At 44.5% G+C, this 26979-nt stretch overlaps 1 protein-coding gene across 4 annotated transcripts in view; it reads right to left on the bottom strand.

The window, feature by feature from the left end:
* The window catches only part of Sipa1l3 (signal induced proliferation associated 1 like 3), a 157164-nt gene that overhangs the window by 106355 nt on the left and 23830 nt on the right, over positions 1 to 26979 (bottom strand). Inside the window, exon 1 of one of the 4 annotated variants that reach the window (XM_048329866.1) lies at positions 14783 to 15941. The exons of the other annotated variants lie outside the window; for them this stretch is intronic. The gene's annotated coding sequence lies outside the window, so the exon portion shown is untranslated. Of the gene's footprint in view, positions 1 to 14782; positions 15942 to 26979 lie in introns of those variants that run through there. 4 annotated transcript variants of the gene reach the window in all.

The following is a 26979-nucleotide window of genomic DNA, read 5'->3' as shown; positions in this document are numbered from 1 at the left end:
CCTCCACTCCTGTCTGGGGCCCACCCAGCATATACAGGACAAAGGCCATGCTCTCCTCTCTTCCAAGGGTGCTGGAACAATCACATCCCACCATCTCTTCATGCTGGATGTGGGAAAGATGGCGGGGGTGTATATGTCCTCTGTGTATGGAGGATGGGAAGGTTACTAGTGAGTATTTAGAGGGCTCCAGGCGCCAGGGCCAGTACTGAGTCCCCGTGGACGACCAGCCCATGTTCTGTTCTGCCATCGTCATACTACAAAGGAAAACCATGGAAAGAAAGGACTGGGGACAGAGGGCTGCAAGGCTGTTACTTGTCTATCACTCTTCTGGCTTGCAGTCTTTAAACTGCCTGCACTTCAGGAACTTTCCACCATTACTGCACTTTTAGACTTTGTGTGTGTACATGTGGAGGGGGGGAGTAAGCAGGGCTATTATTCTGTTGTTTGAAGATTCTTATAAAGCCAGGAGCAAAGTACAATGATGTGGTCAAACATCAAGGGTTGTCAAAACTGTACCATATTTGCTTCACCTACTTCTTATCTAGTTCTTCCTCTCTGCTTTTGCTTCTTACTAAAGCATTTTTTTAAAAAGTCCTGAACATGATACCACTGCAATATTGTGTGTTCAATATTGTGTGTTCAGCTCTGAAAAATAGGGACATTTTGAGCTGAAGATGTTGGTACATGCCTATAATCCAGTTGGGGAGGGAGACAGGGAGGAAGAATTTGAGGCCAGCTTGCATTACCGAAAGTGAGTTCTAGGCCAGCCTGGGCTATCCTATCTAGCAAGACTTTACTAAAAAAAAAAGGGGGGGGGGAGGAGAGAAGGGGGAAGGGAAGGAGGCAGGGAGAGGGAGATGGGGAGGGGAAGGGAGGAGAGGGGGAGGAGGAGGGGGAGAGAGAGAAAAAAGAGAAAGAGAGAGAGAGAGCACGCAAGGGCGCACAAGTAAACAAACCTTTGACCTTTTCCAATGTGTTTACAATAATAGGCAGGCTCCATCACTAATCAAAATGAGTATGAACTTGTTTCTAGCAGGTAAGACCCAGCACTCACTGAGGAGTAGGGTTAGTGGGCATTCTGGCTTCTAGCAAGAGAACAATCCATCTCTGGAGGGCCTCTGGGCAATGCAAATTCAAAAAGGTTTAGCAAGCTCTGAGTACCTTCTGACTCAGCTCCTCCATTCATGCACTCATCAATAAAATATTTCCTGATGTCTACCATTTGCCTGGCAGTTACTCCAAGTATTTTCCCTGGGACAGACATGAGACCTGAGGCACACAGAGGCAAAGTCATTTCCTCTTCTCATGCCAGAACCAGGACATGGAAAGCACTTACAAGCATGTGCTTCCACCATGGAGTGTCACCAACCATGACCATCACAATCAACTGCCCAAGGCCACACCATGCATCCACATACTTCAGGGGAGAAGGTGCCAGCAGCAGACACCTGGTCCACTTCATCACCCATCCGGCACCTCTGATGGAGGAAATGGAGCTGCCAGGGCTGTAGCTCCCTCCAGGTGTCTGCCAAACTTTTAACAGTATTCCAGAGCCAAGAAGAGGGGTCCAATGGCTCAGCAGTGTCCTGAGCAAGCTGCAATCTCTACAGCTGCAGGCCACAAGGGTAAATCTCAGCCTGGTCTCACTCATTCTCCTATCCCGAACTTCCCACTTCCAGGACGGTTACACATAGACAACATTTCACCTCTGGCATTGATACTTACTTCACACTTTTCTTGAACTATATTCACTGTTTCCTTTGGCCTAAATACCAAAGTCAGGCCCACCCAGAGCAGAAATAGCCATGAAATATTAGGCCTGATTGCTATTCAAATTATTTTCCCAATAGGTATGAAAAAGAAAAGTACAACTACTAAAATGATTAAAGTGTTTATTCACATACTACCGCTAATTACCTAGTGCAACAATGTGACCTTGAGAAATCTGTCCGTTTCTCTCTGGCTTTCTCACTGTCCCCCTATTCTCTACCCAGTACCAGAACTGGGGCTAGAACTCAGGACCCGACTGTTGTCTTTTTGCTTTTTCTGCTCAGAGCTAGTGCTCTGCCACTTGAACCATTGCTCCACTTTTTTTTTTTTTTTTTGGCTACCTAATCGGAGATTAAAAGTCTCATCCACTTTCCTGCCTGAGGTGGCTTTGAACCATGGTCCTCAGATCTCAGCCTCTTGGACTAGCTGGTATTACAGGCATGAACCACCACACCTGGCTACTGCCCTTCCCTTTTGACTCAGGTAATTTAACCCAGAAAGACCAACTTTCTCCTAGTAGGCAGAAAAGAGTTTCTGACAAAACCGAGTGGAGGCTGACATATATTACCATCTTTCATATCCCAAATGCAGTTTTCTAGAAGTGCTCATTCATAAAACCAGTCCCCTCACTTGGTTGATGGGCTTAAGGCCCACACTCGTAACAAGTAAAATGTGACATAATGGCCCATGCTCACAAGGCTGGCTGTGCCAGGCTCTGCCTGAATGCTTCCCAGATACTGACTCACAGTGATGCAGGAGGAAAGTGAGTCAGAGGCAAGCGTCTCTTACCTAAGGCCCTGGAAGAGGTGGCTGCAGGAGGACCTGCCATAGCATTTGGTAACACTGCCTCAATGCGACAGAACCTCTTGTGTACTGAGGGTTCTGGGCTAAAGGGTCCTAGGGGTCTGGGCTAAAGACTTTAAATAAGCTGACCTCAGATGATTACCACCTGCTTCCTACTCATACTCCCAGAACTCCATGAGGCAGGTATTTAAAATAAAGAGCCTAAGGCTTAGAGAAGTGAAGTCACCTGCTCAAGGTTATATAGCATGACACAGCACCCACAGTTCAAAGCCATTAGTTGAAGGGTTCCACAGCCTTACATCCAAATTCCAAATTTCCCCTCTCCACCCAGTCCTTAGCTGGTCACTAGGAGTGACTTAGCTGGCTCTACTGCCAAGGCCTCAGGGAGGAAGGTCACCTCAGCACACAGCATCATGGGAAAGTCTTGAAGGGAAACTCCATGAGGCAAGCTTTACAGCTACCTGATGCCATCCACCAAGCCAGACACAAATGACTGCCCCATGATAAGAGCTTTCTACCCGCCCTTAGACATCTTTCTGGATACTGCTGTAGAGATATGGAGAGGTATAAGTCAAATGTCTTTAAGAACCTGGCTCTCCTGCTGGGCTGGGACAATGTTCTTACTTCCTGCTGACCAGCTGAATATCTGTAATCATTGTCTTCTTGTAATTATTTGGTTCATGGGGCAGGTTGAGTGTATTATCCTCATCTCTAGCCCGGCAGAAAAAAGAACTCCATGAAGACAAGGCCATACAGGATCTGGTAGCAGCCAGAATCCCACAAACATCATGTAGTAACTGTCTTCTCATTTGTTGCTTTCTCCTCTGATGACCACGGTGTCATACCTCATCCTCACCCCAAGGTCTCATAGGAAGACACTGAAGCCATTTTTAATGTATATAAATGCATAGCCTTTTTTTTTTGTATGTGTCAGTCCTAGACCTTGAACTCAGGGCCTGAACACTGTCCCTCAACTAGTGTTCAAGGCTGGAGCTCTATTGCTTGAACCATAGCTCCACTTCTGGCTTTTTGGTGGTTAAATGGAGAATAGAGTCTCATGGGATCACAGTTCAAAGCCAGCCCAGGCTCTTACCGCCAAGTAACCACTCAAAAACGGGATGTGGAGCTGTGGCTCAAAGTGGTAGAGCACTAGCCTTAGTCAAAAGAGCTCAGGGTCAGTGCCCAGTTCTTGAGTTCAAGCCCCATAATTGGAAAAATAAAATTCTCATGGGCTTTCCTGCCTGGGCTAGCTTTAAATCATGATCTTCAGATCTCAGCCTCTTAAGAAGCAAGGATTACAGGCATGAGCACCTGGCACCTGGCTAGCCTTTTTTGTTTGTTTATTTGTTTTTTGTTGCTAGTCCTAGGGTATGGACTCAGGGCCTAAACACTGTCCCTGGCTTCTTTTTGCTCAAGGCTAGCACTCTACCTCTTGAGCCATAGCACTACTTCCGGAATCAAACCCAGGGCTTCATGTTTACGAGGCGAGCACTTTACCACTAGGCTATATTTCCAGCCTTTTTTTTTTTTTTTAACTTTTTACTTTTGCCAGTCCTGGGGCTTGAACTCAGGGCCTGGACACTGTCCCTGAGTTTCTTTTGCTCAAAGCTTGTACTTTATCACTTGAGCCACAGAGCCACTTCTGGCATTTTGTTTATGTGGTACTAAGAAATCAAACCCAGGGCTTCGTGCATGCTAGGCAAGCACTCTACCATTAAGCCACATTTCCAGCCCTTAGCCCAGTTTTTTAAGTGCCACAAATTAAGACAAAACAGGAGTGATGAGAGAGGGTCAAAACAGGAGTGATGAGAGAGGGTCAAAACAGGCCTCTGTTTGGTGGCCCTGGTTATGGTAGAAAAGCCTAGGTTCTCAGCTCCAGTCTTTCCTCACCTATGTGTCTCCTCTGCAGCCACGTTGAGAATCCCAGCAGCAACTAGAAGCTCCATGAACGCTACACAGCCCTGGAAAGCCAACGGAGAGAGGCCCTGAAGAGTGCACATGACCTATTGGTCACAGCTGCTAAATTGTTTTCACTGCACCTAGCTTGGTGACCTTGGGTAAGTGACTTAGCAGCCCTGGTTGTGTCCCCATCTTCACAATGACTAACACTGTCCCAACTCAGAGGGCTGCTGTGAAAGTTAAATGCGTGAAGCCAAATATCATTATGCTGGACAGAGTTAGTGCCCAGTGTTACCTGTAACTGTCTCTAGCACCCTGGACAGTACCAGGCACACAGTAGGCCTTCTCTGGCCTTAGGTGTCATAGTCCCCAGCAAAGAAAGGTGTCTAACCAGAGAGAGGAAACCACTTGGAAGGCCTCTGGGAGCCAATGGGATTGTCTCCCAATACAATCAGACAAGCAGGTAAACAGACCTGCTCTGAAGAAACCGGTTCTGCAGCCTCTTCCTGGCTGCTCCAGGCCAAGTTCCCAGAGCCTGCCTTTGCACTAGGAGGTTTAACTGTTTCCCAGATTAGAGAGATGCAGCTTAAGTGGCTACAGAACAAATGTGTCCCTCATAGACCTCCTTCCAGCAGGTTGGGATGCAGGTGTTTTGTCACATCCCATAGGTGACTTTTTTGCAAATGGGCCAACAGGCAGATAGATATGTGTAAAATGCCAGGCCCCTCAAGATGGCTACTTTGGTAAATGGATTCATGTGCTGGATCAGGCCTGTGATTACATTTATATACTACAGGGAGAGGATAACTGAGAAAACTCATGGTTTCCCAAACTTCCTGAGATTTAAGGATGACCATGTGACTTCATAATAGTGAATGACTCCAAGTAAAATCCACTATTTCAGGTGAAACTTTGCTAAGTAACTCCACCACTGACCCTTAGGATAGAAAAGCATCTACAGGAAGGTTAGGAGCTACAGTTGCTCATGGGCACTGCTCACCAGAAACTGCCATCACTGCTATCTAGTCCCCAGAGTGTGAAATAATAGTAATTATAATAATACTAATAGCTGCTATCCCTTGATGACAATGCTGTGTGTGTCTTCAGAGCCTTACAAATTTAACTCTTTTCATCCTTAGTACTAGACCAAAAGGTAATAATAATGCTTTTGTTTACAAATAGCCAAAGTCAAGTTTCAAGAGGGTTACTTGTCCAACATAGTGAGTTTAGTTGGAGGGGGCACCCTAATTCAACTTCTTTTTGTCTGTTTTGAGACAGTTTTACTATGTAGCCTCCTTCTGTCTCCTGCTTCTGCTCTGTCCACTGAGTGCTAAGATTACAGGCGTGCACCACCATGTCTAGTTCTCTAATCAAACTCTCACTCATAAGCTGCACTAACAAAGTGGGAGACCAAGTCAACTCTGTGAAAGGAACCTGAACCATCACTATTCCATATTATGCATTCACTGCATGGCCAACTGAACACCGTGTGTCACCTTCCAAACGACCCCATGATAGGCACCAGGACTGTGGTCCACGGAAAGATGTGAGGTGGCAGGGCTTGCCCTGCATCAGATGACTTTGGAAAGGTCCCATGGGGGCAGAAGGTACTGACACACAAACCTCCAGACACTCGATGACACCTCATGGGAGTAGCTCTCAGGAGAAATTCTTTCATTATTAACCAATAACTGTCTGTCAAGGACATTCTAGGTCTCTCCTTGGTTTCATGCAATGAAGGCTAGTATGCTTGGCCACAAGAAAAAGCAGGGCACAGAAGGAAACAGAGCGGAACCCCATACCTCAGTACTCCCAGAATCAAGGCCAGGGTCTTCTCGTGACCAGCAGGCCCTTGTTGACCCCTCATGTTGCTCATGCTAAAATGCTCTTACTCAGGTGCCCTCCCCCACAACATATATATTTCACTTCTCCCTAATTAACACTACCCACCCACCCAGTCGTCAGTACCAGCCAGAAGACTGAAGATGAAGAGAGATCTCCAGGATGTGCTGTTAAGCAAGAAAAGCCAAGTGTGAACAGGATGTTGAATAGGCTACCTTTTGAGTGCGAAAGGAGGGGAAGACAAAAATAGATATTCCTCTTCGCTTGTATTTACAGGATACCAGAGAAACAATATAAATAATTTCACAAAGAGTAGAGGAACTAGTTGGGCAGGAAAAAAGGAAGCAAGGCCTCTCCTATTGTGTGTTTCTGTTCATAAACACATACAGTAGTCAGTCTTAATGTACATAAAGGCACAGCCTATTTTTTTTTAACGTGTCACAAATTAAGACAAAACAGGAGTAAAGGGGAGAGGGCCCAAAAGGCTGTGAGTGAAAAGGTGTTTCAATACATCCCTAAAGTGCCTGGCATGCTGGCAACCCCCACTGGTCCATGGATTTCTGTGGACAGGCCTGAACCTGCTCTGGCTGTGGGCCAGGTGCCTGCCCTGCAGCTGGTGCCCAGTACTGCTCAGTGAGTGTGTTGAGTGGAGGCACAACAGACCCACCTTTGGCCACACCCCTCAGGTCTGGCCCACAGCTTGCAGCTATGGGGAGGGGAATGTAGCAGGCAAGAAAAGTGCTTAGAACCAACCAGCTCTAAGGCTATGGCTGAAGGACAAGTGTGGGATGAGCAATCACCCTTTTTCTGTAAAGGGACAGAAAAAAAAGTATCACAGGTTTGAGGACCATACTGTCTCTTGGTACTGCTCAACTCTAAAAGCTGAGCCAGCCACAGCCAGTACTGAACCAAACTGAACCTTGGCTGAGTTCCCACAAAAAGATTTATGGACACTGAAATTTAAATTTCATGTAATCTGCTATGTCACAAATTCTGATTTTCTTTTTTCCTTGTCAATCAGCTAGGGCTCTACCACTTAAGAGCCACAGCCCCACTTCCGGTTTTCTAGTGGTTAATTGAAGGTAAGCGTCTCAGAGTTTCTGGCCCGGGTTGGCTTTGAATTGCGATCCTATTTCAGCCTCCTAAGTAGCTAGGATTATAGGTGTGACCAACCAAGTAGCACCCAGCTTCTGGTCAGTCTTTTAAAAACAAGCTGTTCTTAGCTCCCAGGTCATACAATGGTAGGCAGCAGGTAAAATCTACCCAATGGGCTATAGTTTGCCAACTGTGGTTTGGGCATGTGGCCACCATATACGTGTTGGTATACATATAGAGGATTCTTGAATATAGAGTTGCCAGAAACAGGTTATAGTGGTTCATACTGCAGAAGGTTTGGGCAGGGAAACTAATTTTTCATTTTAAAATATTGTGCCATGTGCAAATTTATTGATATTTAGGAAAGCCATGCCGGAAATTGATTAGAACCTAGCACATGCTTATAGTAAGCATGCACTGTATTTTACCTCCAGCCACACACAGTTATATAGTACTATAGAAGAAAAATGAGCCTGTACATGTCATGAAGGAAGAGGTTATGCTTTGGCCTAAGAGATGGTAGACACATTCCTAGCTGACTACTCCCTTGCTGGGCACTCCACAGGCCCAGTCCCATTACTAACTGTTCTTTGTACCTCCTGAACCACAGTGCAATGGGAATCTGATGCTGACCTTGAGGTTCATCTTCTTTTGAACAGTACCAGTCATCAGGAAGTGACAGTTACTATTCTCTGTTACTGAGAGTCATTTGTAGGAAAAAAGCCCATTTCCAAAGGGAAGTCCTAAACATAACTGTGCTTATATGAAATGACCCCAGAAAAGCTGCCCAGTCCTATGACTGTCCACATAACAGATGCCTTATCCTGTGAAGAAGCTCAATAATATCAGCAACAACATTCCATACCACTGTCGCCTGAGGTCACATTTGTACATCTCATTCAACAGAGAGAACAGCCAGCACCCCAGCTTGGGGGACCCCAATGGTCATGCCGGGTAAACTACAAGACCATGTATCTGAGAGCTCCAGTTCCCATTTATTAGCACCTACCATGTGCAAGGCCATACAGGTAGACTACCCTCTGTACCTCACCCTGGAGACTGCAGGAGCAAATACAGGTGCCTTTTAAATAACTGCCCAGATACTTTGGTTGTACTTTCCCATGAGCCACCCCCATTTTCTTAGTCATCCAATAAATGAGGATCTCCTCAAGGCCAGGCACTATTCTTGGCACTTTTTAACCAAGACTCTCATTTTTCAGCTGTTTCCCTCTGGACTGTGAGACTTGTGAAGAAGGAAGTGTCCCTTGCAAACCACTGTCCTTTCCAGCATAGGCCATGGCAAGAAGCATGAAGGTGACTGACATTTTCTGGGCCAAACTGCTGAACATCAAGGACAATAAAGTCTAGGCCTGGAGTCTGCTCCAACTTCTGGTGACAGCAGCCCACTTCTTGGAGAAACTGTTGCTTTCCTGTTCCTCCTAGCTTAAAGAGAGAATCACTGGGACTCATCTACCTGCTTTATCCAAACTGAACCAGCAGCATCCTCTAGCTCAGGAATTTGAATTTTAAGTTGCCAATAAGAGTATCAGTGGGGGCTGGGAATGTGGCTTAGTGGTAGAGTGCTTGCCTAGCATGCATGAAACCCTGGGTTTAATTCCTCAGCACCTCAAAAAGAAAAAGCTGAAAGTGGTGCTGTGGCTCAAGAGGTAGAGTGCTAGCCTTGAGCAAAAAGAAGTCAGGGACAGTGCTCAAGCCCTGAATCCAAGCCCCAGGATTGGGGGGGGTGGGAAGAGTAACAATGGCAGGATGGCAGTGTGGACTCAGTGGCAAAGCCCCGATCTACCATGCATAAGGCCCTGGGTTCCATCTCCAGAACTATAATGTAACAAGACAAAAAAAGAGAGAGAGAGAGAGGGGGGGGGCAGTAATAGCTACAGCAATAAAATAAAAATAATAGCAGCTATTAAACTCTATTAGCTAATAGAGTATAATAGCACATACTCTGTACTGTTCTAAATGAACCTTAAGTTTCAGTTTACTGGCTCCCAACAGCCCTTCCTGAGCTTGTTCCATCTTACAGCTGACAAATGAAGGAAGAGAAACATTGAAAATGTATAAGGAAGTAAGGAACTAGACTCATGCCTGATAGGCCAGTTTCAGAGTAGGATTTCAAAGCTCCCTTCCACCACCCTCCTCTACACCTCCAGAGACAGCAGAACCCTAAAAAAGTGCCCTCAACATCCCCTGTGAGCCATCCTAAAGCTTCCTTTTAAGGGCATGGGTGGCCTGAGCTGGTTTCTGTTGCTTGCAACCCAAGAACTTTGCTTGATAAACCAGGATCATTTACTTGGTTTCACACTTTCTGCCTGACTGGCTGGCACAGCTGCCACCATTCAAGTGCCACCACAAGAAGGATCTTATAAACATTTTAAAAGGAGCCAGGGTGGGCTGGGAATATGGCCTAGTGGCAAGAGTGCTTGCCTCCTACACATGAAGCTCTCGGTTCGATTCCCCAGCACCACATATATGGAAAACGGCCAGAAGGGGCGTTGTGGCTCAGGTGGCAGAGTGCTAGCCTTGAGCGGGAAGAAGCCAGGGACTGTGCTCAGGCCCTGAGTCCAAGGCCCAGGACTGGCCAAAAAAAATAAAATAAAAGGAGCCAGGGCATTTTGGGGGGCAGTCATCTTTCCACCCTGGGAAGGAAAAACCCAACAGGAGATACCAAACAGGAGGGAGAACTAGGAAGACAGTTGGTGACAGTTAACTAGCATGTGGCATGGAACAATCCTTTGTTCCAGGCATCTGGAACAACCTTGTACATTGCAGGTCATTTGGCATCCTCAGGTCCTATACCCTGACTGTGCCACCTCTACTCATTGTGAGATCACCCCCAGCCAGTCACACATGCTTCTTGGGATGGAATCTAGTGGCTGCAACTCTGAACCTGACCTGGCCCTGACACTGACACCAAGCCCCATGTCTGGTAGTCCCAACTGAGCCCTCACCTGACTTGGATTCTGACCCTAGGCTAAAATTATTCTTTTGTTGGGTAGGTCCTTGGACTTGAACTCAGGGTCTGGGCAATATCCTTGAGCTTTTGTGCTCAAGGCTAGCACTCTACCTCTTGAGCACAGCTCCATTTCCAGCTTTTTTGGTGGTTAATTGGAGATAAGTCTCACAGACTTTCCTGCCTGGTCTGGCTTCAAACCTTGATCCTTAGATCTTAGCCATTGAATAGCTAGAATTATAGGCATGAGCCACCAGTGCCCAGCAGAGTTTTAACTGGGGCTCTGATGTCATGTTGAGCATCTGAGTCTCCTTCCCTCCAGACCAGCAGCTCCTAGAGGGCAGGTACTTGCATGATAAGATGTCTATGTCTGAAAACTTCAATCTGGCACCTGGGAGGCCCTGTGTATGTGCTGAATAATAAATGACCTCATTAATTCATTTGTTTTGGTGGTTTGGAGATGGAACCTAGGAACCCATACATGCCAGGCAAATGTTCTACCACTGAGCTGTGCCTCTAGTCCAACTCCTTTATAAAAATTCTTATTTAAAACTAGGACAGCAAAAACACTGGCTCTTAAAAACTGAAACCAGGGTGAAGAGCTGGCCTACAATTAAGGGGAACATAGAAAAACAATGAGAGCCACTTGGGTGTTTCAATGAGGGATGTACCAGAAAGGCTAGGCCAGAAACTGGAAAGTCTAGGATGGCACAAGAACATAAATGGATCAGTCATTAAAAATAAAGACAGGCTGGCGCCAGTGGTTCACACCTAGAATCCTAGCTACTTAGGAGGCTGAGATCTAAAGATCATAGTTTGAAGCTAGCTTGGGTAAGAAAGTCCTTGAGATTCAAAAAGCCAGAAGTGGAGCTATGGTAGAACACTAGTCTTGAGCACAAAAGCTCAGGGACAGCACCCTGACCTCAACAGCCCTGACCTCAATACCCAGGATCAACACAGAACACACACACACACACACACACACACACACACACACACACACACACACACACACACACACACGAGACAGGGGGGGATGAAAGCATGAAGAAAATAACAACTCCCTTGCCCAGAACTTCCAGACATCTGCTCCTACAGCTCACTCCCACTATCATGGCAGTAAGGTTCACTTAAAGGTTAGAACCTGATCCCTTGTTCAAATCCTATTCTGCCATGAGTAAATAGCTCTAAGATGGTGGACAGGTCAATTAGCCCCTCTGCATCAAAGAAATCCTGCCATACGGCAGGATCCATCTCATAGGTTGCTGTAAAATGAGTTCACTCATGAACATTGTCAGGCACATAGTAAGTACTCAATAAAGACCAGTTGTAACCAGTTGTGACTGTTCTTCTGTTCCCACCACTAAGACAACAAGAAGGTCATTCTGCCAGTGGTCTGGATAGGTCCTACTGTTTATTCCCTCAAGATCTAAGCTGCCCACTCTTATGTGGCTGATCTTCTCAGGACAACCCACAGATCAGTCCCTCCTCTGCCTTGAGTGACTGAAAGTGGGTTAAGATACTTAGAATCAAAAGCATTTCAACAGGCCGGGTACTGGTGACTCATGCCTGTAATTCTAGCTACTCAGGAGGCTGAAATATGAGGATCGTAGTTCAAAGCCAATCTGTGCAGGAAAGTCTGTAAGATTCTTATCTCTAATTAACCACCAGAAAACCAGAAGTGGCAATGTGGCTCAAAGTGGTAGAGTATTAGCCTTGAGCTGAAGAGCTTAGGGACAGAGCCAAGGCCCAGAGTTCAAGGCCCATGACTGACCAAAAAAAAAAAAGTTTCAACATATCATCAGCATGCAGTCAGCCAAGAAACCAACTTCATATCTTACTGCACAGGAAAAAGGCATAGAGAAGTTATGATCAAATGTCCACTGTGATCAAATGTCTACTTCACAAGCCGAGTGCCAGTGGCTCATGCCTGTAATACTAGCTACTCAGGAGGCTAAGGACTAACAATTGTGCTTCAAAACCAGCCTGAACAGGAACAATCATGAGATTCTTATCTCCAATTAACCACCAAAAAACTGGAAGCAGAAGTATAGCTCAAGTGGTAGAGTACTAACCTTGAGTGGAAAAAGCTACAGGACAGTGTCCAAGCCCTGAGTTCAAGCCCCAGTACCAACACACACACACACACACACACACACACACACACACACACACACCTCACATAAATTCTATTATGTATCTGACCTCCCTTCCCTTTATTAAAAGACAAATAATGGAAACAGAACAGATGTCCAGCCTTCCACTAGATGAGCACTTGCTCTGGTGCGAATAGGAGATGGGCGGTGAACATATGCTATTCCCGCAGGCAGGCTCAGTTCTTCACCACAGGAGCAGCTCCCATACTGAGCAGCACTCTATTGATTCAACAGGACTTCTAAAGGCAAACTGAGGCTTGCCTTCAGGTGCTTACCTCAAGAAAGAACACATAGCTACAGAGGCTATCATTACTATAAGTGTTGGCTTCTCCAGGTTATACAAAACACATCCTCACACTCTTTTTTTCCTTAAAATTTAGTCAGGCATATGACTGTCTTAAATGAAGATCATGCTTCCCAGCCTTCCCTGCAGCTAGATGTGGCCAAGTGATTAAGTTCAAAGGGATGGGATGGGAGGGAAAGAGACGTATGCAAGTTTTGGGTCATGTTCAACATGAAAGAGCTCCATTAATTCAGGAGGATGGAATTATCTCTTCATTTTCACTAAACTAAGTGAAATGTAGTATGATAATCAACACAGACAAACCACAGAAGTTTTCACAGCACCTGTGAATCTGCCACCAATAGAAATGACATTATTAACTGTATTATTATCACATTATATAGTTCTTATAACACATCTCAAAACTGCACTTATGCTTTTTATTACTTGGAAATTATGGTAGTCAGTAGATGAGTAATTTTTGCCATACGACATCACAAATTTATCTTCATATTTCAAAAGCTTTCTTTTAAAACACACCTAGTTTCCTTTGTAATCCCAAGTGTTGTATAAACTTAAAAACATGACAGTAAGAAGATGTCAAAGAGTCCAAGGTGGTTCCAGTATGTTGACACATTCCTGCAATCCCAATACCCAAAAGGCTGGGGCAGGAAGATCTCAAGTTCAAGCCCCAGTATTAACACTAAAAAACAAAATACCACAAAAATTCTAAAGGAAATGAGGTACAACTGAATGTAATGTACAAGACAGATGAACCTTAAATTTTTTTTACATTCAGGACCAGGTGGATATAACTCAAGCTCTTGGGTCCCACCCCCAGTACTACAAACAACAGAAACTGAACTAAGTAAAATAAGGCAAGCACAATGTACACTTACTACATTATCCTATTTATATACAACTTCTAGGATAGAGACAGAAATCCATAGAGACAGAAAGTAGATTCATGACTGCCAGAGTTTGAGAGGAGGGGAGAATTAATTGAGAAATTCTTTTGGGGGTAAAGAAACTGTTATGTAGGGCTGGGAATATGGCCTAGTGGTAGAGTACTTGCCTCACTCACATACATGCAGCCCTAGGTTTGATTCCTCAGCACTACATATATAGAAGAAGCTGGAAGTGGCGCTGTGGCTCAAGTGGTAGAGTGCTAGCCTTGAGCAAAAAGAAGCCAGGGACAGTGCTCAGGCCAGAGTTCAAGCCCCAGGACTGGCAAAAAAAAAACTGTTATGCAATTAGATTATGATGTCAGCTAGTTAACCTTGTGATTGTACCCTAAATCTCCTACCTCAGAAAGGGTATGGCAGGGAATATGGCCTAGTGGCAAGAGTGCTTGCCTCTTATACATGAAGCCCTGGGTTCGATTCCTCAGCACCACATATCTAGACAACGGCCAGAAGTGGCACTGTGGCTCAAGTGGCAGAGTGTTAGCCTTGAGCAAAAAGAAGCCAGTGACAGTGCACAGGCCCTGAGTCCAAGCACCAGGACTGGCAAAAAAAAAAAAAAAAAAAAAAAAAGAAAGGGTGTGCCTCTTTCATATTAGCCAGAATGGGCAGATGGTGGTCATGGGGAATTATTTTAGACTATGCAGATGAGAGCAACATCTCAGGATTGGGAAGCAAGGGCAGGAGCCTGTGTACCCAATATTGTGGTTTGTAAGCTCCAGATTGATCCCTATCAAAACCCAACAACTTAACACCAAAACACCTCTTTTGTGACAGGTCTTCCTGTTGTCCAGACAGGCTTGCAATTAGCAACCCTCTTTGGCTCAGCTTCCTAAATGCTGGATTACAGACATGCACCGCAGTGACTGGCTTAAGTGACTGTTAAAGGTGATCTTGACTCCATAGAATTATTGCTTTTCCTGATGATGGCTGAAACTAACTCTTCCATGAGATGCCCCACCTATCCACCCACTGTCCCATCCTAGAGGATTTCTGTCCTTACCTCTTGCTGGAGGAAAGGATTCAATCCAATTCATTATCATGCCAGTTTGGTAAGAGGTCAAGCCTCTCTCTGCACTGAGGCCTGACAGATGGCTCTAGCAAGAAAGAACTGCGAATTTAGTGAGAGGAGAGTGACCTTGAAAAGGACTTCCGGCCCAGAGCCATACCAAATTGGGGAGATTGAAAGCGAGCATCGTGGTGGGGTAGCGCCTTGAGGCACCAATAACCAGTGTCCAAATGCTTTCCCTGGATTCTGATACAGATAATGACAACAACGCTAATTCAAAATGTGCATGAACCATCTGGCTCTAGTTAATGTGGTAAAGTTTTGGTTGGAAGATATACCATCTAGGATGGCCACAAGACCCCAAAAGATAGGTTACTCTGGACACCATTAACACCAACAGCCTATAAAAATATGGCTGAAGGACATACTCATTTAATCTACTTGTAAAACTCTCACTTTGAAATCTCACTGCCAGGGTTTTCCAAACTTCTGGTCAAACTTCATTCCCTGGTCCAATTCAGTGACACGCTGACTATAATCTTAAAATAAGTAAACCGTTCCACCTCAGCCACATTCATGTAATGCTTCGTTTTTTTGTTTTGTTTTGTTTTTTTAATTTATTTTAAGCACCTAGAAAGTACTAGGGATGTGAGGCAAAGGCAAAAACAAGTCTGGGCTTGACCTCCTGGAACTCACAGCTGAGTGAGGAAGACTGGCACTAAACATGTGAGGACAAACATGTAATTAAATATTATGATAACTGCTATAAAGCACTGCCAGGCAGGAATAACAAGGGGCCTTGCTGAGCTGCAGAATGGAAGAGAAGGTGTCTGGGAAGACTTGATAAGTAAGCTGAGATCTAAGGGACCGAGAGAGAAGGCCAGGAGAAAACCAATCAGGAAAAGCATTTCAAGCTTAAGCAAGAGCACACACCAAGGCAGGAAGACTAGTCTGTTGGAGAAACTAAATGAACTACTGGCTAGTATACCTGGGCCAGGCTGGCAAGGCTACACTGTGGGGAACCATAGCCTTATGGTAAGAATTTTTTAATGTGTTTTAAGGACAGGACTACATTTGATAACTCATTTGTTCCCCACTGGCATCATTGTTCCGTGTGTGTGTGTGTGTGTGTGTGTGTGTGTGTGTGTGTGTGTGTATAACAGTACAGGGGCTTAAACTCAGAACCTCAAACTCTCACTTAAGCTTTTTTGCTCCAGACTGGCACACTGAGCTACACCTCCACTGGCATCATTGTTCCGTGTGTGTGTGTGTGTGTGTGTGTGTGTATGTGTGTGTGTAACAGTACAGGGGCTTAAACTCAGAACCTCAAACTCTCACTTAAGCTTTTTTGCTCCAGACTGGCACACTGAGCTACACCTCCACTGGCATCATTGTTCTGTGTGTGTGTGTGTGTGTGTGTGTGTGTGTGTGTGTGTAACAGTACAGGGGCTTAAACTCAGAACCTCAAACTCTCACTTAAGCTTTTTTGCTCCAGACTGGCACACTGAGCTACACCTCCACTTTTGACTTTTTGTTGTTAGTTGAAGATACAAGTCTCCTGGATTTGTCTGTGTAGGCTGGCTTTGAACCTTGATCATCAGATCTCTGGAGTAGTTAGGATTACAGGTATGACCCACCAGTGCCCAGCTTATCATCTCTTTTCCTCCAAAGGATACCATTTTCACTTGTGACCTAGGTGTCCCCACTTTCAGGGCCCAAGGCCTGCCCCAGGCCTAATGAAGCTGCTGGAAGCAGCATTCCATCTTCCCTTTGTCACAGAGATAACAGTTGGATTTGTCTGGCTCACAGAAAGTCATACAACTTTTGCAGCATCTCCCCCCCCGCCCCCTGCAAAAAAAAAAGCAAAGCCCTCTCATTTTTCCACAGCATCTGAACCTTGTAATTTGAGGCATGTTGCTATTATTAACTTACGCTATCAGAGAACAACCATTTTGCTGCTGGTACCCACTGAGGGATCAAAGAGAACAAATATTGACAATAATATTATTTGAGCTGAAAAATCCAGCATCTACTCAGGCAGATCTCCCCTAGACTGCTATATGCTAAGCTAGGAATCTCCCCATTCCTTCAGGTCAGCTTGGGTTCAGTTTCTGCTACCTGACACCCAACAACCCTGCCTGACAGAAATAGGAAGCCACAAAGCAAGTGCTTATACATGTACATACAACATGATATAGATAGATAAAGATAGACAGACAGACATAGATACTGATACAGACATAATCTCTAGTCTTATAGAATAGAACTGAGAGCAAAGAAGAAGTGGACCAATGAGAACTGCAGAATCTCATGAAAAGGTAACAATATCAGAATCAGGCTAAGGAAACATTACTTGAGCACTTGTGATGGAAACTGAGCTAAGTGCTTTACTTGAAGTGATTCACAAAACCCAGTGCATGGTAGTATTAGCAAAACTGTCTCTGTTATTGGTTGATTAGGCAGTGACCTCCTTCCCAATTAATATGACAGACTCAACCTGTCCTCAGAATGTGACTTCACTTGAAGACAAGTCTACTATAGATGAAATTAAGTTAGCATGAGGTCATACTCAAGTAGGGTAGACCCCTAATCCCCTATGACTTTGTGTTCTTAAATGATGAAAAATCTGCCTAGGTGTGGCAGTATATGAATATAATCCCAGCTACTCAGGATATAGAAATACAAATATTGCAGTCCAAGGCCAGCCTGGGAAATAGTGTGAGATCCTGTCTGAAAAAAATAAATAAAAAGCAAAAGGGCTAGGGGTATGGCTTAAGTGGTAGAGTGCCTGCCTAGAAAGTATGTGACCCAAACTTCAATTCCTTGTGTGTGTGTAATGTATATATACAAAGGAGGAACTGGGAGTGTGGCTTAGTGATTGAGTACTTGCCTAGAATGCACAAAGCCCTGGGTTCAATTCCTCAGCACCACATAAACAGAAAAGGCCGGAAGTGGCACTGTGGCTCAAGAAGTAGAGCCAAAAGAAGCCAGGGACAGTGCTCTGGCCCTGAGTCCAAGCCTCAGGACTGGCCAAAAAAAAAAAAAAAAAAAGGAGGGTACAGAAAGGGAAAATGCCAAGTGAGGGGGAGGGGGAGGAGATGGGGTGATATAGAGGTCAAGGGATGCCAGCCAATCCAGTATATACCCAGGAGCTAGGAAAGAAGCATAAGGGAGTCTTCCTCACCAACCCCAGAAGAATTCAACCCAGCCCACATCTTGAGCACAGACTTCCAGCCTCCAGAACTCTGAGACAATCAATTTCTGTTGTTTGTGTACTTTGTGCTGGCAGCTCTAAAAACTAACATTGTGAAGCCCAGAGGGGTGTGGTCACCCGTGCCAAATGCCCCAGCTGGCAGTAGGAGTCTCTGTTCCCAGACCCTGTGTAGTCGTTCCCGCCTGGTGGGAGCTGTCCCACTCCCACCCTCCATGACTCCTGCTGCCACCTGACATCTGTCTCCCCCACCCCCACCATCCTCAGCCCCCAGGGCCTGGCAGGTGAGCAGAATGAATGAGAAGAGTAAGTGTGGGCTCTTCAGATGGGGCCCGGTGTGGGCCAATCCTGGGCAGTGTTCTGAGCAGAAGAACACCTCAGGAGGAGGGTGGAGGTGGATCAAAATCACCTCCCTATCCCAGATGGCTGGCACACTGCAATCCAGCCCCACCCGTGGCAGACGGGAGAACAGAGCTGGCCCCAGATGGATGCTGGAGGGGGAGGTGGGCTATTGGAAAGTCCTCCAGTGGATCTGGGGACACTCCATGACACCAGATTAAGAAAGAATGGAAACCCAAAGCTGGGCATTGTTGGCTCAGTTCTGTAATCTGTAATCTGTAATCAGTAGGCTGAGATATGAGGATGATATTTGAAGCCAGCCTGGGCAAGAAAGGAAGGAGACTCTTATCTTCAAGGAACCACCTAAAAACAAGAAGTGGAGCTGTGACTCCACCTAGTAGAGTGCTAGGCTTAAGCAAAAAAGCTCAGGGACAGTGCCCAGCTGAGTTCAAGCCCCATAAACAACAACACAAGAATGGATGGGGCTGGGAATATGGCAAGAGTGCTTGCCTCGTATACATGAAACCCTGGGTTTGATTCCTAGCACCACATATATAGAAAACAGCCAGAAGTGGCTGTGGCTCAAGTTGGCAGAGTGCTAGCCTTGAGCAAAAAGAAGCCAGGGACAGTGCTCAGGCCCTGAGTCCAAGGCCCAGGACTGGCAGAAGGGGAAAAAAAGAAAAAAAAAAAGGAATGGAGAGCTGGTACTGGTGGCTCACATCTGTAATCCTATACCTGGAAAGTCCATGAGACTCTTATCTCCAATAAACTACTCAGAAAAAGCCAGAAGTGTTGCTGTAGATCAAGAGGTAGAGTGCTAGCCTTGAGCAAAGAAGCTCAGGAACAGCATGCAGGCCCTGAGTTCAAGTCCCATAACTAACAACAATGCAAAAAGAATGGAAAGCCATGATGCCAAGCTTGTCAAATGGCATCCCTCCAGCTGCGGGCAATCCCCACATAAAGAAAAGGGAACTCCATCCAAACCTTGCCATCCCAAGCAAGCCACTGCAACATATCCCTCACTGAACCTAAGGCAGGAATACAAGTGCCTGGCAGAGGCCACTGTGGCAAGCTGGGAAGGACAGCCTGCCAGGTCCCTGCACCACTGATCCATCTCCTAAGGAACATTTCCTCAAACAGATCCATGTTTCTGAACTGAGGCTGCAATGGGCAGCATTCAAATTCAAGTGGGATTGAAAAGCAATTAGCACTTGTTTCAGGAAAAGCAGGAGGCTGTGGATCACACAGCAGGGGAGTGGGGAGATTCTGTCAGTGTCTAGACCAAATGGTGCTGACAGAGCGGGTGGAAAATTGAGCCCAGCCGCACACACTTGGGTCATGTGAAGTAAGGTGTGAAATCACAGTTTGGTCTTCTAATGCACACATTTCCCTCAAATGCCTAATACACACACACACACACACGCACACACGCACACACACACACACACACACACACACACAGATCAGACATGAGGTGGGTGCTTTCAGGTGGGCAGGAGGTGACAATACTTGAAGACTGGCTCCCTGATATGATCTATTATAGAAGACCTGATGGCATTTGATTCATTCAACATTCAACAACAAGGATATCAGAAAACAGAGAGATTTGTACAGTTGCTCAGTCCCAAAGCTCCAAACCACACATATATCAGTGGCGGTTTGGTGTTTATACAAATTTTCAATGGATCCCAGAATAAGAATATTAAGGGAAGCAATACTGTGATCCTTAATTCTCATAAACTTCCTTAAGGACAGGCCAGAATGTCAACCAGCCCACCTCCTTCACAGTGCCCATGCAACAAGTACCCCCCACATCTTCCAAGGGGTAGCTTCTAAGAATGCACAAACTTCTAGGACTCTAGTCCATAAAGTCTACACAGACATCATTATTATTTAATAATAACAAAATTCCTTCACTTCTAGACTTACCTGCCCTTCCCTGAATTGTATCTTTCTAGCAAATATTCTGGACCATGTTAGAATCGTGAATTTATAATGGCAAAATCATAACTTTATTAGCAGCATAAGGTAAACAATCCTGATTTGTTTAAAGAGGATAGTTTTTAGGAACACTGAAAATGTCAAGATTCATAAGAAAAAAATTCCTAGAGAAAAATTTAGATGATTTCCCCCCAGATTCTGAATGTATTATCTAATAAGGTACTTCAAAAGTTTAAAACAGGGCTGGGGATATAGCCTAGTGGCAAGAGTGCCTGCCTCGGATACACGAGGCCCTAGGTTCGATTCCCCAGCACCACATATACAGAAAACGGCCAGAAGCGGCGCTGTGGCTCAAGTGGCAGAGTGCTAGCCTTGAGCGGGAAGAAGCCAGGGACAGTGCTTAGGCCCTGAGTCCAAGGCCCAGGACTGGCCAAAAAAAAAAAAAAGTTTAAAACAAAACAAAAAAACTTTTTTTTGGGGGGGGGGCAATAGGGTCTCACTACATTACCTAGACTCAACTAGCCTTCCAGCCTCAGCTTTCTAGGTAGCTGGAAGTAACTGGTACATGCCTCCAGGTGAGCTGTGAAAACCACTTTTTAATCTAACCATATCATAAAATGTTTCAATAATAGTCATCCTTGTCTTAAATCATCTGATAAAATGTGCACTGCTTTCTGTATAAAAAAAAAGCCACCATGAAATTATTTTAGTGAGGGTCCTACTATGTACAGGAGTACATAACAAAATTCTTTTGGGGTAAACACACATACACACACAGACACACACACACACACACACAAATATTGTTGGGCTGTAGGAACTGGGCTTGGGGAACAAATCCTGGGGAGGATAAAAGGCTCAGACAATGGCAAAAATTACACGTGCCTAAGGGTACAGCCAACAGGGTGAAGTCAGTGGAGCCTCACATTCCTCCTCCCCCAGCTCTCTCAGGGGCCTCCAAAGCAAAGCTGCTACATGACAGTGTTTGAAAAGGGATTTTCTGGCCCAATAGAGCAACTCAAAAGATTCTCTTTCATTCAAGTAAAAAGGTTGTCACCCCTCCTTCATCTCCAAGTTAAGTATGAACATGGATGGACGGACACACACACACACGCACACACACACACACACACACACACACACACACACACCAGCATTCATCATAAATTACCTTGGGGCAAACCAGTGATAATTCACTTAGACCATTCTCACTATTAGCAAAATTCCTCTTCAAACTTTGTTTTGGGTCTACAGCAACATTTTTAGCATGAACTATATCCAGCTCTTTCCACAGATGAATCCAAGAGAAGAAAAGAGTGCATACTAGTTAACCATTAAATGAAGTAAAAACCAACCTAGCTAACTAAATTCTTCTGAAAATACCAAGTGGTGTGCTAGATTTATGTTTGTAGCTGTATGTGTGTGGCTGGGTTATTGGGCAGAGTAAGAATGTTTTCCAAAGAGGATTTAGACTTAAAAGTCCACTCACATTAATCTAAAAATGATCTTGGGCCACCTCCAAGGGCAAGGCCATGGGCTGTGTGTGATCCACACCCTTTATCAAACTGCAATACACACCCAGTTGGCCAGGTTGTTCAAAACTCAGATACCCAGGCCTAAAGCCCCAAACCAGAATCTTTTACAATGTGGAACAGAATGTCTATATATTTTTAACAAGTTCTGTAGACAAATCTGTTACTCACTGAAATCTGGGAAGCACCACTCAGAAGTCTTGCAAAAGTATTTACCAGACATCTGATTCATACAAATCATTTGTGGAGAATTTTTAGAATTCAGATAACTGTATTCTTCAAGGCTATTGGTTGCAAGTTGCACAGACTCAACTAAAATTGACTCAAGATGGTTCTTAGGAGCTGGACATGGTGGAATATACAAGTAGGCCAAGCTACTTAGGGAGCCAGAGGCAGGAGGAACACTTGAGCCCAGAAACTTAAGATCAGCCTGGGTCTTAAACTTGAGACAGCAAGATCATGTCTCAAAATTTTAAAAAGTTTTAATAAGTTAAACTTCTAAAATATTTTCTTCAATATCTTTTTTTAAATAAATGAATACATTTATACCTCATGAAATTCATTGTAACTTGGTTTTTGCTTTTGTGATGCTTGTGAAATTTAAAAAAATCTAGCCATTTATTTAACTTTTAGAATCTTTTACACACTCAACGCTGTGTACATGAACATTGAGTTCTTGAAAAGACCCTGTTCTGTGTAACAAACCATTTCACTGTGGCTGAGTCTTCATGACAACCACCCCCAAACTGACAAAAGGTAAATATTTTGGTCATATTCATGTTTGTTCAGCTAATACTGTGCTTCCTTTTTCCCATGAATTTATTCTTGTTTTAACCACCAATGATGCCAGCAGGAATTTCCTAAGAAAAATGTTATTCTCTCATTCACAGTAAAATTACCTCAATCAGGAAGCCACAGTCATACAATTAACACACCTTACTCCACTTTCAAGGTTTTCTATCTGAGGCTTAGCCATGGCCCAGGTAATCTTCATAAACACAAACCACAGAGTAGAAGAGAAGGTCCCCAAAGGCAAGCCCCAGAACAGTGACAAATGGTTGCTGGGCAGTCCAACAAGCAGGAGCTAAGCCACAGTCATACCCATGAACAAGAGGCCCAGGAGATGTAAATTCAAGCTTTAGAAATCACTTTCTAGCCAGGTGCTGATGGCTCACATCTTGCTACGCAGGAATTTGAGATCTGAGGGTTGCAGTTCAAACCAGTCCAGGCAGGAAAGTCTGTGACATTTTATCTCCAATTAAGTACTAAAAAAGCCACAAGTGGAACTGTGGCTCAAGTGGTTGAGTGCTAACCTTAAGCAAAAAAGCTCAGAGACAGCACCCAGGCCCTGAGCTTAAGACACACACACACACACACACACACACACACACACACACACACACACACAGAGGGAGAAAACAAATAACTTTCTAGGCTAGGCGTCTGGTTTAGTAAGACACTGAGTGCTTAGAATGAATGAAACTAGATAGAACATTATTTTCTCAGAAGCCACTGTCCAAATCTCTTTTCCAAAAGAAGAAAGAGTCTATGTATTGTGCTGTGTCTAGAAGGGCCCTTTGTGAACCTCTTGAGTCCTAATACCAACCTATCATCAGCTTAACCATGGGTGTGATCAGAGGCCAGGGCTATACTAAGGCCCGACACTCTTGAATTTCCAGTCACCCCAATCTCAAACAACAAACATATACCAACAAACGAGCCCTATCACCTTGTTACTCTCCCTGCCATGCAGGTGAAAAAGCCAAGGCTCTGAGGAAAGTTACTCACTTAGCCAAGGTCACAGAACTAGTTGGTTATGGAGCTAGGATAAATTCTAAGCTCCTCATTCACAAGTCCTAGATTCAAGACTGGGATCAGGAAAGCCAAAGGAGGAAGGAAGATAGTGAATACTTCCTGACTTCTACTATGTATCTGGCTCAGAATAAATAAGATACATATATTAATGATTCCCTGAAATAGAAACCTTTAGCATTTGACAGATGAGGAAACTGAGGCTCAGAGAGATTATATTAGGATCCCAAAGTTACACAATCAGCAGTAGCAGATCTCTGAATCTAGGCCATCTGGCTCATGACCACAGCTTCGTGTTGTTGCTTTCTATATGAGAGAAGAATGATACTCTAGGCCAGGAGAGCGTGGTGAGTTCAGCAGACTTCTTAGGGTCCCCTTTTCATGAAAACTGTATACAGGTCAGAGTGGGGTCATGCTTACTACTCCCACAGCTCACTGGATGAGAGGTGGACCTAAACAAAGGTGGGCCAATCAGATTCTCGCCTTGGGATTTAATTAGTCTGTACCTGTATGTAGGACCTGGAGATCCTATAAAGGAAAGTAGCTACAGAAAAGCCAAATGCCAGAAGAAAACCAGAGAGGAAAGAAGCAGAATGAAAGAAGAGACTAAGATGGAAAACAGGAGAGAAAAATCCTCTGAGGCTTGGCCCTAATGCTCCTGATGCTAAGAGACAAGGTCTGTTTCTAGTTTCAGGAGGCACCCTAAAGTTGTTTTAGGTTTGGGTAACAACAGTTTGTTATTTTTATCCAAAAAAGTCTGAGCTAATAACTTACAACTCACTTCCATCTAATGCCATCTTCTGCCACTCTCCCCTTCCCTTAGTCATTTGTCTCTGTACTTAGAGCAAGCTATACAAGTTGTAGCCTTAGGGCCTTAGCCTTTGTAGTTGTCTGGAATGTTCCTTCCCAGAGGAATTCACAGCTGTCTCCTCCTTGTCAAGCCTCTATTCAAAAACACTTCTTCAAGGCCTGCCATGCTCATCACTCTCTACCATGCCCCTGATCAATCTTCTTCATAGCACATCTTCCTGCTTAGCATTTCAACGTTTACCTGTTTCTATGGTATCCAGCTCCCTTGTGGAACATCAGTACCAAGGGCATAGGCTGTGTCTGTCCAAGCTCTGCTGTAAGCCTTAGTCCTTGGGTGCTTGGTCAAAGGTGCTTAGGAACTGCCAGAATGACGATCTACCTGCCCCACATACTCTCCACACACCAACCCTGGAACTTGTATCACTGCCCTCAGAGACAGAAAAAAAAACAGTAACTGGCATTCACATGAGGTTTACTGTGACCCAGTCACCCTTCTTGCACTTTACACTGATCAATTCATTTGGTCCTCACGAAACTTTCCAAGGCAAAGGTTATGACCCCATTTTACAGAAGACGAAACTGAGGCAAAGAGAGATCCCATTCCAACTTACCCTACCAGAAAGAGGTAAAACTGTGATGGGAGGCCAGCAGTCTAACTTCTAGTCTCAAAACGTCTAGGACATTCATATCCACCTATGCCAGCAAGGCAGCTGCCAACTTATGTCTGCTTCCTTCATGTCTTTATGCTAGCTCCTCGTGGAGGCTCTGCAGACCCACTGTTGCACTGCCCCCATTCTTCTTCTTTCATATTAATAGCTCCAGAACATTCTCTACTGCTTTACTCAAGCTGACATGCCTGATGCTGCTGCCTCCCCTGGTTTGGTCCACCCATGGGGTTAGATGGTCTCATGACATCCCTACTGCCTGACTGGTCACCATGCACTTAAAGGGATACAGAAACATCCTTGTCCCTAACTGCTCTCATCCAGGGTCCTCAGAGGAAACACTGCAGAATAAACCAACTGAGCCATTTGCACCTACCAGTGATCTACACTGGCACGAAACCAGCCTAAACACAACTGCAGCAGAGGAGCAATAAAAATGATGATCGTGCCGGGTGTTGGTGGCTATGCAGGAGGCTGAGATCTGGGGATTAATGTTCAAAGTGAGCCTAAGTAGGAAAGTCCATGAGACTCTTATCTCCAGTTAACTAGAAAGGAAAGCTGGAAGTGAAGTCATGTTCAAGTAGTAGCGCACTAGCTGTAAAAAAAGCAAAAAACTGGTAAATAAATCTGTAATGTCTGAAATCAGGCTCTGCTTCATCTAAGTTGTAAGATGTTAAGAAAGCAACATCACACTTTGTGCTTCTGTTTCTTCACTGTGAAAGGCCAACCTGCTTCACTGGAAAAGAGAACTGAAAGGAAAACATGAAAATACTAAGGATAAGCTGGGGCATGATGGCATATGCTTATTAACCCCAACACTCCAAGGCTGAAGCAGGTGAATCACCAGCTCAAGGCCAGACTGGGCTTCTTAGCAAGACTTGTTCTCAAAAAAAAAAAAAAAAAAAAATCTGGAAAAGAAACCAACATAAACCAGGGCCTGGTTCATGCAAAGTTACTCAAAAAATAAACAACTAACCAGGATTATAAATATGCAATGTACTACAAAATGATTCATTCAACACGTAAAGATCTTCCAAATCAATAAGAAATTTTATAACATTCCATCAGAAAAAACAAGCAATCGGTAAAGAAATACATATGAATAATTTTTTAATTAACTTTACCAAAAAGCAAATAAATGAAAATTATTTGAAACTGTTTTTGTGAACAAAGAAGCAAAACTTAGTAAGCATGCTAAACCAAGTGCTGATACACACCTAGGACAATCTAGATTCCCACTCAAATGTACAAGAATTAATGGAAAATTTCTGATGGAAACTTTGCAGAATGTAAGTCAGCAGTAAATATCATAAGTCCTTAAAGTTAGCCATATACTTTGTTTCAGTACTGTATTTCTAAGGATTTGTCCTAAGAAAAATCTGAGGTGCCAGACAAAGGTCTTTTTTTGTTTCTTTTTTTCTTTCTGGGGGAGTGGTAGTCATGGGGCTTGAACTCTGGACCTGGGCACTATCCCTGAGTTCTTCAGCTCAAGGCTAGTGCTCTACCATTTGAGCCACAGCAAGACTGGTTTTCTGCTGGTTAACTGGAGGTAACAGTCTCATGGACTTTCCTGCCCAGGCTGGCTTTGAACCATGATCCTCAGATCTTAGCCTCCTGGGTAGCTAGAATGACAGGCGTGAGATGAGCCACCAGCTCACAGCGACAAAGGTCTTTTGTGTATAAGACATTCAGAGTTAGATTGGCCAGAGGTAGGAACAATTAGCATGGCCAACCAAGGGACACTGATAGTAGAGAACACTGCAACCATTAAAACAAATGTCATGGACCTTGACCACTCCACGGGAGGGTCTCTCCTACACTGTATTAGAAGGAAGTACAATCTATATGACAATAAAGAGCATGTCTACAAAACAAGGAGCT

The sequence above is a fragment of the Perognathus longimembris genome, chromosome 20 (assembly GCF_023159225.1).
Source record: "Perognathus longimembris pacificus isolate PPM17 chromosome 20, ASM2315922v1, whole genome shotgun sequence".
NCBI classification, from domain to species: domain Eukaryota; kingdom Metazoa; phylum Chordata; class Mammalia; order Rodentia; family Heteromyidae; genus Perognathus; species Perognathus longimembris.
Note: the sequence above shows the minus strand (reverse complement) of the source record. Positions and strands in the feature narration are given on the sequence as shown.